The following is a 12,948-nucleotide window of genomic DNA, read 5'->3' as shown; positions in this document are numbered from 1 at the left end:
AGTAGGGTCAGAATGACACAGACCCCTAGATGGGCTAGTTCATATGCATAGTCATAAGTGAGCCACCTTGGAAAGGTATTGGACATCATTATGTATTGATGAAAGGCAGACTGACAGGCAGGGCGGCATGTATTAAAAAAGAAATCTCAACTAAGTGAGGAGAAGGGAAGTAAGGGATGGCAGTTAGCCTGTATCCTGGGGAGTTCCATTATCTCCCAAATGATATTGGGCCAGAAACAGGATGGGGAGGTGAGATTGTTATTAATAGTGCCAGAGTTCGATTTTGGGCAGCCTAATTAACTCTGCATACACAATGTCAGTGGAATGAGAACACTTCAGACCAGAGCAAATAAAGAGGAACCCACTTTTGGTATTCACCCCAGCTATACTGTTGATGTACCAGTCATGAGATGCACTTACTTTCTTTATGTACATAGGTTATGTGGCAGGTCAGAATCAGGACTGACAATGAGATCTAGTTTAAAGGTTTGTCATCTATACTCAAAATGATCTTTCCCTTAAACTCGATCCCTATAAAGTCAAAAAGGGTGCTTGTCAGGATGTCTACAACATAAAGTCCTCTGTCAGCAATCCTACTGTAACCTGCTTGCTTTCCCGATCTCAACTGAAAACCTGAAATCAATAAAAACAACAAAGAAAGACTGGCAGGGTTGCCTGCTGGCTTCTGGCACCAACTAGGTCCTTTTTAGTCCAGGTTCTCGCCCATAGTTTCAGGTCCCAAAAGAAAAGACAGTTCAGAGTGTGCTGGAGGTTTGCTCAGGTGTCCCAATCCATGTCTCCTCCCACTTTGGGATTCTTAATATTTCATCCTTCCCCATTATGGGGTGTTCTCAGGCTCTCCCCACTCTCGGGCAGGTCTTACTCTCATTCCGCACTCTAGAACTTGCCAAGTCTCAGTGTGTGCCAGGGTTGTTTCCCTTATCAATCCACTGCTCTGGGGTTTGCTTCTCCTTACTCTTTTCTTTCATCTGCCCCCCTTTCCACTGGAGGCTCCATATACCAGATATACTTGCGCAGTGCTCCATAGGAGGGATGTTGAGTCAGGTCAGCTCTCCAGTCATCGCAGAACCACTTATGCGACTTTTCAACTGGGCTCTGCTGCAGCTTTCCCAAACTTCACTCGATCAAGCAGTTCAGTCTGTAAGAACTCGCTTACGTGACATTTCAGGCAGGCTCCGCTTAAGGCTTAACAAGGGGCTTCCCCCACCCCCTCATTAACACAGATCCTCTGGGCTGCTCCATCTGGTCGTTAGCTGCAGCTGCGCCTCGCTGTACCCGCTGGCACTGGCATTCTCTCCCTCGGTGTACACATCCTTTGGCCTGTATGATGGGGTTAAACTTTACGGGCCTGCTGAGGCTCCTTCATGATTTGTTCTCTCCGGGATGCTCCTCCAGGAGGCTGCTTCACTTTTCCCTCCGTTTTTCCTCATTCCTCACAGGAGATTGGGCAAGCCTAGGGTCAGAAGCCAAGTCAGCCATTAATAAAGGGTGTATCTGTTTATTGTAAAACCCAGCCCTAGATACCCTACACCAAGGTGTTAGCGATTGGGGGAATATAACTTCTAGCCACCGCTAAACCGGCAGAGGTCGATCATAAGAGGGGTGTTACGGGTAGATGTTTTATGGGAGGAGAGAATTGGAAGTTTTGCTGAACTTCTTCAGAAGGTTCACTTGGGAAGAGAGAGCTAGTGTGGTGTAAGGAGTTACAGTCTATTATTACAGAGACTGAATATGTTGGGTGCTACAATGGATACTAAAACTGAGTTCTGCAGACTCTTTGATGCACCACCATGCATGGTGTCTACTTTCATCAATATGATGCCTTTGAAACCTTAAACCTTCACATTTAAAATCCTGGGATTAGCTGAGGCGGACCTGGACAAATGAAATCTCACCCAGAGAAGAACAAGTTACTTACCAACTGTAACGTTCTTTCGATTGGATGTTTCTCCCACGTATTCCTCATCTTAGATATATATCCTTACCTTCAGTTTCACCTCGGAAAATGTTTCCTCTCTCCAGCAGAGGGCGCTCCACTCGAGGCGACGACGTCGATGTACCTTGGTGGCCTCCGTCGAGCACAGACATCATCAGTTGTATAAAGGCCTCGAGCACGCCCATTGGCTTCAGTTCTGTTTTTTCGTGTATCAGAGCCCATGACTATGGTTAAAGGCGTGCCACTTTTGACCCCAGCCTCAAAAGAAATCAGTGTAAACCACGTAAACTGTACTGTGGGGTAGGTTGGGAGGGTCGATGAGGAATACATGGGAGGAACATCCAATCGAAAGAACGTTACATTTGGTAAGTAACTTGTTCTTTGAATGGATTGTGTCCTCCCACGTATTCCTCATCTTAGATAGACTCCCAAAGCAGTTTTCTATTGGAGGCGGGAGTACAGATATCTTTTTAGTCATGTACTGAATGTAGCACACATTTGGCAAATCGACCTCCTTGAGAGGTAGTTGAGTACAAAGCATAATGTTTTATTAAAGTATGCATGGACGACCATGTGGCTGCTGCACAAATATTTTGTACAGGAACACCCCTTTTAAGTGCTGTTGAAGTTGCCATGCCCTAGTTGAATGAGCTCTTAAACCCTTAGGGGGATCTTTTCCAGCTAGCCTATAACACTCTGTTATGGCTAAGATTATCCATCTTGATAATGTTTGTTTAGTTACAGGTAGTCCTAACTTACGACCAGTGTATCCCACATACAGTTGATCACACGGACGTATTTTTGACAATCTTGAGATATAAAAGCTAAGAGCCCTTCTAGGATCTAGCCTATGTAGTCTTTCCTCTTCCTTACTTTTGTGAGGAGGAGGGTAGAAAGTAGGTAGAATTATTTTCTGTGACAGGTGAAAGTCAAACTATTTTTGGCAAAAAAGAAGGCTTGACTAAGGACAACTTTATCTTTATGAAAGATGGTGTGAGGAGGATCACTAGAAAGTGCCTACAACTCACTTACTCTGCGGGCTGATGTGAATGCAATTAGAAGTATAGTTTTCAGAGTAAGAAACCTTAATGGGCAAGAATATAAAGGCTCAAAGGGTGCACATGTCAGAAATTTCAGTACCAAATTGAAATCCCACAGAGGAACTTGAAAAGGTATTGGTGGAAAAACATTGTTTAAACCTTTTAGAAATTGTATTATTAAAGGTATATTAAAATAAGATTTTTCTTCTGACGAGCGCTTGGAGATAGATAGCGCTGCTACGTATCCTTTTATCGTACTAACCTGGAGCCCCAGATTAGCCAAATGTAACAGAAAAGATAATACCATTGGAATATCACATTGAAAAGGGTCCACATTCTTATCCCTGCACCAGTTACTGAACTTGTTCCAACGACACCGGTACAGAGATTTTGTTGCTGGCCTTCTGGCCGAAAGCAAAATCTCCATATCATCATCCGGAAAGTCCCAATCCTTGTATCTCAACCTCTCAGAAGCCATGCGTGAAGGTTGAGTATGCTGACCTCTGGATGGAGAACGTGACCTGCCTCTTGCGAGAGAAGATCCTCTCTTTTTGGAAGACGTATTGGAGGGCAGATGGACATGTCGAGAAGGTTCGGGTACCACATTCTCCTGGCCCAATCCGGGGCAATTAGAATCATGGTTTTCCCGAACTTCCTCAACCTCCTGATTACTTGAGGGACTGGAGGAAACGCGTATAGCAGTGGAAACTCCCAGTCAACTACGAATGCGTCTCCTAGAGCTCCTCTTGGGGGAAATTCCCTTGAGCAATACAGTTTGCATTTCCTGTTGACACTGGTCGCGAACAGATCCACTTGAGGGGTTCCCCAAAGGGTGTAGATCTCCAGAAGGACTTCCTGAGCTAACTCCCACTCGTGGGAGACTGTGCTCAGCCTGCTCAGAGCGTCCGCCGCTATGTTTTGCTCTCCTGCTAGGTGAATGGCAGACAGAGAGATCCCTTCTTGTGTTGCCCAGAACCAGAGCCGCATTGCCTCTGCACAGTGGTAGTGACCCTACACTTCCTCTCTTGTTGAGGTACTACATGGCCACTGTGGTGTTCGTCATTATCAGGACATTCTTTCCCCGTAAAGCTGGCAGGAAGGCCTTCAGTGCTAGTCCGATTGCCCTCAGCTCCAATAGGTTGATATGTAGGTTGGACTCCGATGGAGACCAACGACCGCTGACTGTCAACTCATTGGTGTGAGCCCCCCATCCCGTAAGGGAGGCGTCTGTCACTACGGTTATCTCTGGCCATGGCTGCCAAAAAGATTCCCCTCTGAGGATGTGCTGTCTGCAAGTCCACCATTGTAGATCCTGTGCCACCCTGGTTGGAACTTGTTAAAGATTTGACATTTCCCCTGAGAATTGGGATCATTGAGTCCCGAGAGCCCACTGAAGAGATCTCATTCTCAATCTGGTCTTTGGCACCAGAAAAATGCAGGATGTCATGAGACCGAGCAACCTGAGAAAGTCAAAGGCTGGTAGATACTGGGCATTCTGGAATTTTGTTACCATCTGCAGAATGTGGTGAGCTCTCTCTTCGGGAGGAGAGGCTTTGCCTGAACAAGTATCCAAGACTGCTCCTATAAACTGGAGTTTCTGTGATGGTATCATGTTTGACTTTTTTAAATTCAGAGAAAACCCTAGTTTGTGAAGGAAATGGCAAGTCTTGGATAGATGGTGCCGTGCTTGTTTTGGGGAACGTGCCCTGATCATCCAGTCGTCCAAATAGGGGTAGACATGAATCCCCCCCTCTTCTGAGACTCTCTGCCACTACCGCCATCAACTTGGTGAAAACTCTTGGGGTGGAGGTTAACCCGAATGGCAGAACTCAAAACTGATAGTGAGAATTGGCAATGGCGAACCTCAGGTATTTCTGTGCTTGAGATTAATTGGCACATGAAAGTAAGCATCCTGAAGGTCCAATGATACCAACCAGTCTTGAATTTGGAGAGCCTGAAGGATCTGAGACCGAGTGACCATCTTGAACTTGTCCTTCCTGAGGAACTTGTTCAAGTTTCTCAAGTCCAAGATGGGTCTCAGTCCTCCGTCCTTCTTTGGAATGTGGAAATATGGGGAATACCAACCCTTGTTCCTCTCTGCTACAGGTACATGTTCTATTGCACCTTTCTGTGGCAGGGTTAAAACTTCCTGCAACAGGAGCGGGTCTGGATTTTTGGTAGAGTTGTATTCTGGTGGGTGATTCTGAGGTTTCTTTAGAAAGGGAAGGCAGTAACCTTGGGATACTGTTTCCAGCGCCCAAGCATCTGAAGTAATGCCCGGCCATTCTTTCAGATACTTTGAGATCCTGCCTCCCACTGGGGTCTTGTGAGTCAAAAAAAACCTCAGAGTGGTTTTGCGGCTGCACCAGCAGCGGCTGAAGGGACAGATGCCGTTGTTGGGGCAGATCTAGCACCTCTTCCTCGCCCCCGAGGACATTTCCTTTGCCCTCTTTGACTGGCCTGTCCCCTTCCTCTCCCAAATGAGGAGTAAAAACGAAAGGGACGACCCCTCCAGGAAGATGAGCCGGTGTAGGGGCGTTGCTGAGGTTGTCTTATAGCGGCACTGAGTGACTTTGCCGCTGCCTTGGAGGTCTGCAGCTTCTCCAAACTTTCATCTGCCTTGCTGCCAAACAACCTCGAGCCATCAAATGGCATATTAAGAAGTCTAGATTGAACATCTGGTACGAAACCTGACTTCCTTAGCCATGCAAATCTGCGTAGCACTGCGCTAGACGCCATGGGCCTGCTGATACTGTCAGCTGTATCCAATCCTGCTTGAAGGCATTCCCCCGAAGCCTCCTTGCCATCCTTTATAATGGACCGGAAACCATCACGTTCCTCTCCTTCCGGGATGTGTTGAGCTGACATGCAGTCCCACAGAGTATAAGTGAATCTCGCAAGAGTGAAAGATACATTTGTGGATTTTAGAGCCATACTCCCTGATGTAAAAACCTTTTTCGACCATGCATTGATCTTTTTGTCTTCCCTATCAGGGGGAATTGTAGGGTATGCAGCATTTTTTGTTGATGTGGCTGCCTGAACTACCAGGCTCTCAGGAGATGGATGCTTACTCAAGTACTCTGGATCAGAGTTACAAGGTCTGTATTTTGCCACATATTTTTTATTCACTGCTGGAATGGATTCAGGTTTTTCCCAAGCAGCATTTACTTTCCTTTGCAAGGCAATATGAAAGGGAAGTATGGGATCTGGTTGAGGACCTCCTGACAAAATACCTGTCATATCATCATCCTGGTATACAGGTGAGTTCCTACCCCATCCCACAAATTCTATTACTTTTTTCATAAGTTTTCTATAACCCAAATCAGCATGTTCTGCTGGATCTGGTTTTTCAAACTCGTATTCAGGGGACGTATCTAGTCCACTTGCAGATTGTAAACATTCATACAGGTCTTGCATTTTTGAGCGAGGATCAATTAATTCCTCAGGGACCTCCCTTGCACCATATTTTACCCCTGCTGATGAAACTTCAGGTTCATCTTGTTCTTCATCCTCCTCATTTCCTGAAGACATTTCTCCATATATGGATGACATAGTTTGGAAAAAATCATGCCTGCTTCTGGGTGAAATACATTCTCAGGAATGGGTTTCACTCCTGTAATTGGTGTCGACGTCGACAGAAGCATTGATGCCGTTGAAGTCGTGGCCGTTACCTTCGATGTTGTCGAGGCATTCTTCGATGTTTTCGAAGGCGCTACGAATGTCGTCAAAGGTATCTTTGAGACAATCGACGCCATCGAAGGGGTCTTCGAGGACGTCGATAGTGTAACTAGACGTAACTTTTTTCGAGTGGGTCGTCGACCCCATATACTCGACAGCCTTCGAAGATGTTTTGGTCGAGGTTCTTAATGACGTATCAACGTCTAAAGACTTTTTCTTAAGGTCTGCCTCCTGTTTATGCACTAGAAGTCTTTTCTTTTTAGGTGTTTGGGAAGAATCCCTAGAAGAAACCCTCAACAATATCTTGTCGATATTTAGACCTTCCCCTGTCACTTTTTTTGTGCGTAGAGGCATGATCTTCAACATACATTTTTGAGGGGGTCTGGGACGCATTCTCAAAAATGTTCATCATCAATGCTCTAAATGATTCCCACTTTTTAGCCGAGTCATGCTTTGTTGGACATGTAATAACTTCCTCTGATGTAGTCGAGGAAGAGGGAGATCGGTGCCGCCTTTTCTTCGTTTTTTTTGGACGAAGAAGAGGACTTCCTCGATCTACTCCTCGATCTGGTTTTATGGCGTTTCACCGAAGACTCAGCTGAGTCTTTCTTCCCTCTCGAACAAAACCTTGAGGATTCCTCCCCCACTGCCAGTTTACCCAGTCTTTCTTTCAAGGCCTTATGGGTCATTGACTGACAAGAACTGCAGTAGTCGATTCGATGTTCAGAACTGAGGCACCAGAGGCAGTTACGATGAGGGTCGGTCAGCAACATTTTTCTTCCACACCTTTGGCATTTCTTAAAACCCGTTTTCAGAGTGGACTGATTCGAAGAAGACAACATAATTCGCTATAACTGAAGCTCCGTCTATCTCGATCTGAAACAAAGCTAACGGAAAAACGGAATTGAAGCCAACGGGCGCGTTCGAGGCCTTTATACAACTGATGACGTCGGTGCTTGACAGAGGCCGCCGAGGGACATCGACGTCGTCGCCTCAAGTGGAGCGCCCTCTGCTGGAGAGAGGAAAAATTTTCCGAGGCGAAAAGGATATATATCTAAGATGAGTAATACGTGGGAGGACACAATCCATTCGAATGCAGTGTTTTGCTAAAAGTTGGATTCAGTGCCAAATTAGATAGGAATTTTGATTGGACACCTGTGCGGATGCATGGTCTGGGGCTGCTGGATAATGATACATGTAAGGGTTGTGCTGGGGACAGGGGCCCCTTGTTACACATTCTTTGAACTGTTCAAGGGTTCGAAGTTCTGGAGAGAAGTGCTGTACAGGGTGAATGTGATAGTGAATGTCAGGTTCCCCAGGATACCTGTTCAAGTTGTTTTGTCATTTGATCTCTGAAGTATGAGCAAAGGATTAATAAAGCTTTAGTAGTTGCGGCAAAGTAGATTTTAAAAGTTTGGGAAACTAGGAAAAAAAAACATGTGGAGGATTGGTTGATGAAGTTACAGGTGCTATCCAGTTATGAGAAGGTGATGGGAGGATCTCTACCTTGAGATTTGGGTGCCCTTTAACAATTTATATGGCTGATTTTTAAGTGCAAGGATGCATTATGAGTGGGGAATTAGGAGTGGGATTGTGTTGTGTTATGGGAGTGTTGGTTGTGTGCGTTTGTTATGCGTCTTATTTTTGTTGATTTACTTATTGCTTTATTATGGGATGACTGGTTTTAAATATTGTTCAATATGTTAGGTCATAAGGATCTGCTTTAGATATGATTTAGGAATGTTTTGATACATTTGGGTAAAATAGCTCACTTATTAATCCTACAGTTTATGGCATTTTATCCCTGTTAAGTGATTCTGTATGAAAATGTTTAATTAAAGTTTTAAAAACAAAAAAAGACACCATATATACCATCTGTGTTTTGTTCTATCTGGAGGGGGGCAATGGCTATTGACTCAATACTATCTCCGGATTATCTGTTATTGAGAGGTAGCATCAGATGCACACAAGGGGCAAGACATAGGTTTATAGAACATTTAGCTCATTGCTTTTGGTTGCTGAGTTTCTCAGTTCTTACAAGGCCATCACCTGCTGCAACCTGCAAAGGATGCCCTTTAGTATCGCACCTTTTCTCCTTTAGTAGTTTCCCCTTTCCCCCTCCTGCAGTCTTGCACATGAGGACCCAACTTTTTGGGGTTTGTCCTGAATTACCTCATTAGTAGTTCCAAGGTTTCAACAAACCTGAAGGATGGTCCCAGGGTATTGGCAGTTTGCACTCCAGGAAAGGCTCCAGCTCATCGTGGGATGGCTCAAAATGCAGGTCATCCCAAGACGGATTGGTCCCAACAGTCTAAAGGGGAAAATCAAAATCTTCTGAGTTCTCCTGACACTTGGAAGAAGGGGTCGGCCAGCAGTAGTTACTCATAGGGCTTCTCTGGTAATCTGGAAGTTGCTGCAGACATCTTCTCTTGTCGATTCTTCTGTCTTCTGTCCCAGCGTTCAGATTGTCATCAAACTCAGGATCCATGCCTTTTATGCAGGAATCAAACCAAACAGCACCCCTGCACCATTCAAACTCTGGGGGGTTGCTGTCCTTTCCGGACAGTCAGCCCTCCCCCACCAACTCCCCCTTTGGAACTGGTTCCAGGCAGGCACAGCAGATGACAAAGAAGAGCAGAGTTTCAGACTCCTCCGTTTCCTGCCCTCACAGACACGCTGGAGGCTTGGTAGGATTCACAAAGGATTCCCGCTGAAGCCAAAAGCCAGACCAGGACCTCCCCCACCCTGCACGGTAGAAGGAACAAGAAGGGACAAGCCAATGAGAAATTGCAGATACAGGATACAGCCACCATTGTGGGTCAATGGTGACCCTTTTGTGCATTACAGCGGCTGTGATTACAGCCTAGGAGAAAGAAAACTACAGTGGGCAGGATACAACCACTACCACCAGCCATTAAGATATGCCTGTCACTAACTAAAAAGTTACAGGAGCAGTGATAAAGGAGATACTGTGTAACCCTCAGCACTCCACATAACGCAGGGTGTGCTGATCTCACAATATAAAAGTGAGGAAGGATATTAAATATCCCCCCGCCCTTGGGAACATTAGTTCTCACAAGGAAAATAACAGAAAATAAAAAGGGAAGCGCAGGGGTCTCCCTGCCATAATGCACAGAGAGTGCTGCATGCAGTAGAAATGCAATGACAGATGCCATAGAACTTGGAGGAAAGCATTTCTACAAGAAAAGGTTACAAAAAGAAATACAAAGTATCCCAAAAGACAGGGTAAAATAATGAGTGAGTGTGGACAAAGTTTCCCACTCACTCTGGGGAACAGACCAAAAATCCATAAATCCAGCAAAAAGTGATGGGGACACATGTGGGGGAGATTATGCATTAAAATGAAAATCTACCTCAACATCCACCTAAGCTAGGACTAGAGAAGACTTACCCTGAGGGGTACCGGGCTCCAATTCTTAGATTTGGTATGAACTACCCAAAATGGACGAGCAGCCAAGCTTAGTCTAGGAGGGAGAAGGACTGTAGGCAAGTAAAAAAGAACGCAAGGAACACCTATAGTCAAGAATACACATATACACAGTATATTTATAGAAATAGTCATTGTAAATAACAAGGCAACTAACAATATTAGAATCAAAAGTTAAGTAAAGTTATTCAGCAAGACATTTAAGCATTACTCAAGGCAATAGTACACTTTAGATGAATACAGGTAAGTGTCAAAGTAGCATTCAAGTTACGGGCCGAAGAAAGTGCGCCTCGAATTACCCGTCTCAGTCATCTGACCTACTTGCACCGATCCCTGATGAATACAAACTCTTTAGGTCAGCAGAGACTTTTTTGCATCATTTGTGCCCAGCATCCAAACAAGAGCAAATGCCAAATGGTTACAGATCGTCAGGTGGGAACTCATCCAGCTGACAAATGATGAGGAGGGTTTCAACGTTGTCAAGGTGGAAATATGAGCACTCTGACTAACGACAATGCAGATTCGATGTGTTAGACCTTCTCACTGCTATAGAGGGTGGTGTTTGCAAAAGGATTGGAAGTTCATGTTGCACATTCGTACCTTCTTCAGATGCTGCGAACAGGACACTATCACACGTGATAGCAGCAGTGCATGAACCTGGTGTAAAAATGAGCAAAGAAGGAGTGAAAGAAAATGACTGGTTCAGTATGGCATTCAACTGGGTACCCTCACGGCTTGGAACAATCATGAAGATGCTGATACCAGTCATGTTCCTCCTGCTATCTTCCGTGTGTCCCAGTTAGGGCGCTGATGCTGCACAAAGGCAGTTCCAAGTAGTGTGATGATGATGGTGACTATTGGTAATAGAAATATAAATATCAAGGTGCCTCATGATACTAAGGAAGCACAGGTACAAACCGCTGAGGAGTCCAAATATCGGATGGTGGCAATATACCATATGGGGGATGACGTAGAAAATTACCATCATACAGCCCCAAGTTCTCGAAAATTACAAGGAGGTGTGGGTTGATCTACATGGGGATGGGGGATGTATTTACATGACATGTTCTCCTGAAGAATATGCACGACATAGGAAAGTTTAAGAAGTGTGTGTAGAGCTTGGATGCCCATAAAAGGTACCCCTGCATGGGACGAAGCAGTAAAAAGGGCTGAGGAGCGCTGAAACACTGGGGGAGGGTATTTGTTACTTTAGAAGTAATGAAAGGGGGGAATGTTGTGAAGGATATTGTCCTATCCCACCCACCTCGCCTTTCGCCCAGTAAATAGATCACATGTAGACCATGGGGTGGGAGGAGACATCCACCCCCAAATGCGTCCCCTCCTAATAGAATGAAGAAACTTAGACAAATAATATAGCTCACACACTTGAGACCAGACGCCATTTTGTAGTAAATCAGACGCCATCTTTTTACAAGGCCCAAAAAATCATCCCTTTGTAAAACTCAGCTCTCCCATCCCCAGCACCTCGCATTGAGCGCCCAAGACATCACCACGCCCTGCAAGCTCTGCGCGAGCCTTGTTCTCATGGAAGTCCAGCCGTTAAGTTTTGCAATTGTTCAGTATCGCTTCCTCAGACTGTGCTCGCTACAGAGCGTGAGAACAGAACAGGACCCAGCACAAGTGCCCATCCATCTCCACAAAACTGCCCGTACCCGCGCAACCCCCACCAGGCCAGAGCCCACCAGCCCAGAACCCCCTAAACCAGACATGGGCAAACTACGGCCCGCGGGCCACATACGGCCTGTTAGGCTTTTTAATCCGGCCCGCCGAACTTGTCCAAATTATAGTAAAAACCTCCTTTTTTTCCCTTTTCCCTGCAATGCCCACGTTTCCCCAATAGATGGCGCACTCAAAACACATTGACCGTTGTTGGAGTGGCGCGTATTTCTCTTAATTTCACTTTAATTTTCACTTTGTTTCACGTCACCATTAAGCCCTTCTGTAAAAATGAGCGGACCAAAGAGAAGGAAAGTGGACAGCGAATGCCGAGTGTTTAATAAGGAGTGGACAACAAAATACTTCTTCACTGAAGTCCGATCAACGGCTGTATGTCCGATATGCCAAGAAGCTGTTGCGGTTTTCAAAGAGTACAATATCAGCCGTCACTTTGCCATGAAGCATGCAAACTATGCTAGCAAGCAGTCAACACAAGAACGGGCGGCTACTGCTCAGAGGTTGGCAGCTAATTTACAGAGTCAACAGAACTTTTTTCACCGACAAACTGCAATTCAAGAGTCAAGTACCAAGGCAAGTTATTTGCTGGCATTCAAATTAGCAAAGGCTAGCAAGCCTTTCTCCGAAGGCGAGTTTTTGAAAGAGTGCATGGTAGAGACAGCAGGTCTCTTGTGTCCGGAGAGCAAAGCCAAGTTTGAAAAAATCAGTTTAGCACGCAGGACAGTGACTCGCCGCGTGGAACTGATTGACTAAGATATAGTCAGCGAGTTAAACAAAAAGGCGGAGTCCTTTAAGTTATATTCACTAGCACTGGATGAAAGTAACGACATAAAAGACACTGCTCAGCTCCTAATTTTTATCCGAGGGATTAACGACAGTTTTGAGATAAAGGAGGAGCTTTTGAGCATGGAATCACTGAAAGGGAAAACGTGAGGAGAGGACTTATATGAACAGGTGTCTGCTGTCATCGAGAGAATGAAGCTACCTTGGAGTAAACTTGCCAATGTCACCACGGATGGATCGCCAAATTTAACTGGAAAAAACATCGGGCTGCTGAAAAGAATCCAGGATAAAGTGAAAGAAGAAAACCCTGACCAGGATGTTATTTTACTTCACTGCATCATTCATCA

At 45.3% G+C, this 12,948-nt stretch overlaps 1 protein-coding gene across 4 annotated transcripts in view; it reads right to left on the bottom strand.

Annotated features, from left to right (window-relative positions):
* WIPI2 (WD repeat domain, phosphoinositide interacting 2) overlaps positions 1–12,948 on the bottom strand; it is a 619,932-nt gene that overhangs the window by 108,332 nt on the left and 498,652 nt on the right. The window lies entirely within an intron of this gene.

Source organism: Ambystoma mexicanum, chromosome 2p (assembly GCF_040938575.1).
Source record: "Ambystoma mexicanum isolate Mex_15411 chromosome 2p, UKY_AmexF1_1, whole genome shotgun sequence".
Taxonomy (NCBI): Eukaryota; Metazoa; Chordata; class Amphibia; order Caudata; family Ambystomatidae; genus Ambystoma; species Ambystoma mexicanum.
The sequence above is the reverse complement of the archived record's forward strand: the minus strand, read 5'-3'. Positions and strand labels throughout refer to the sequence as shown.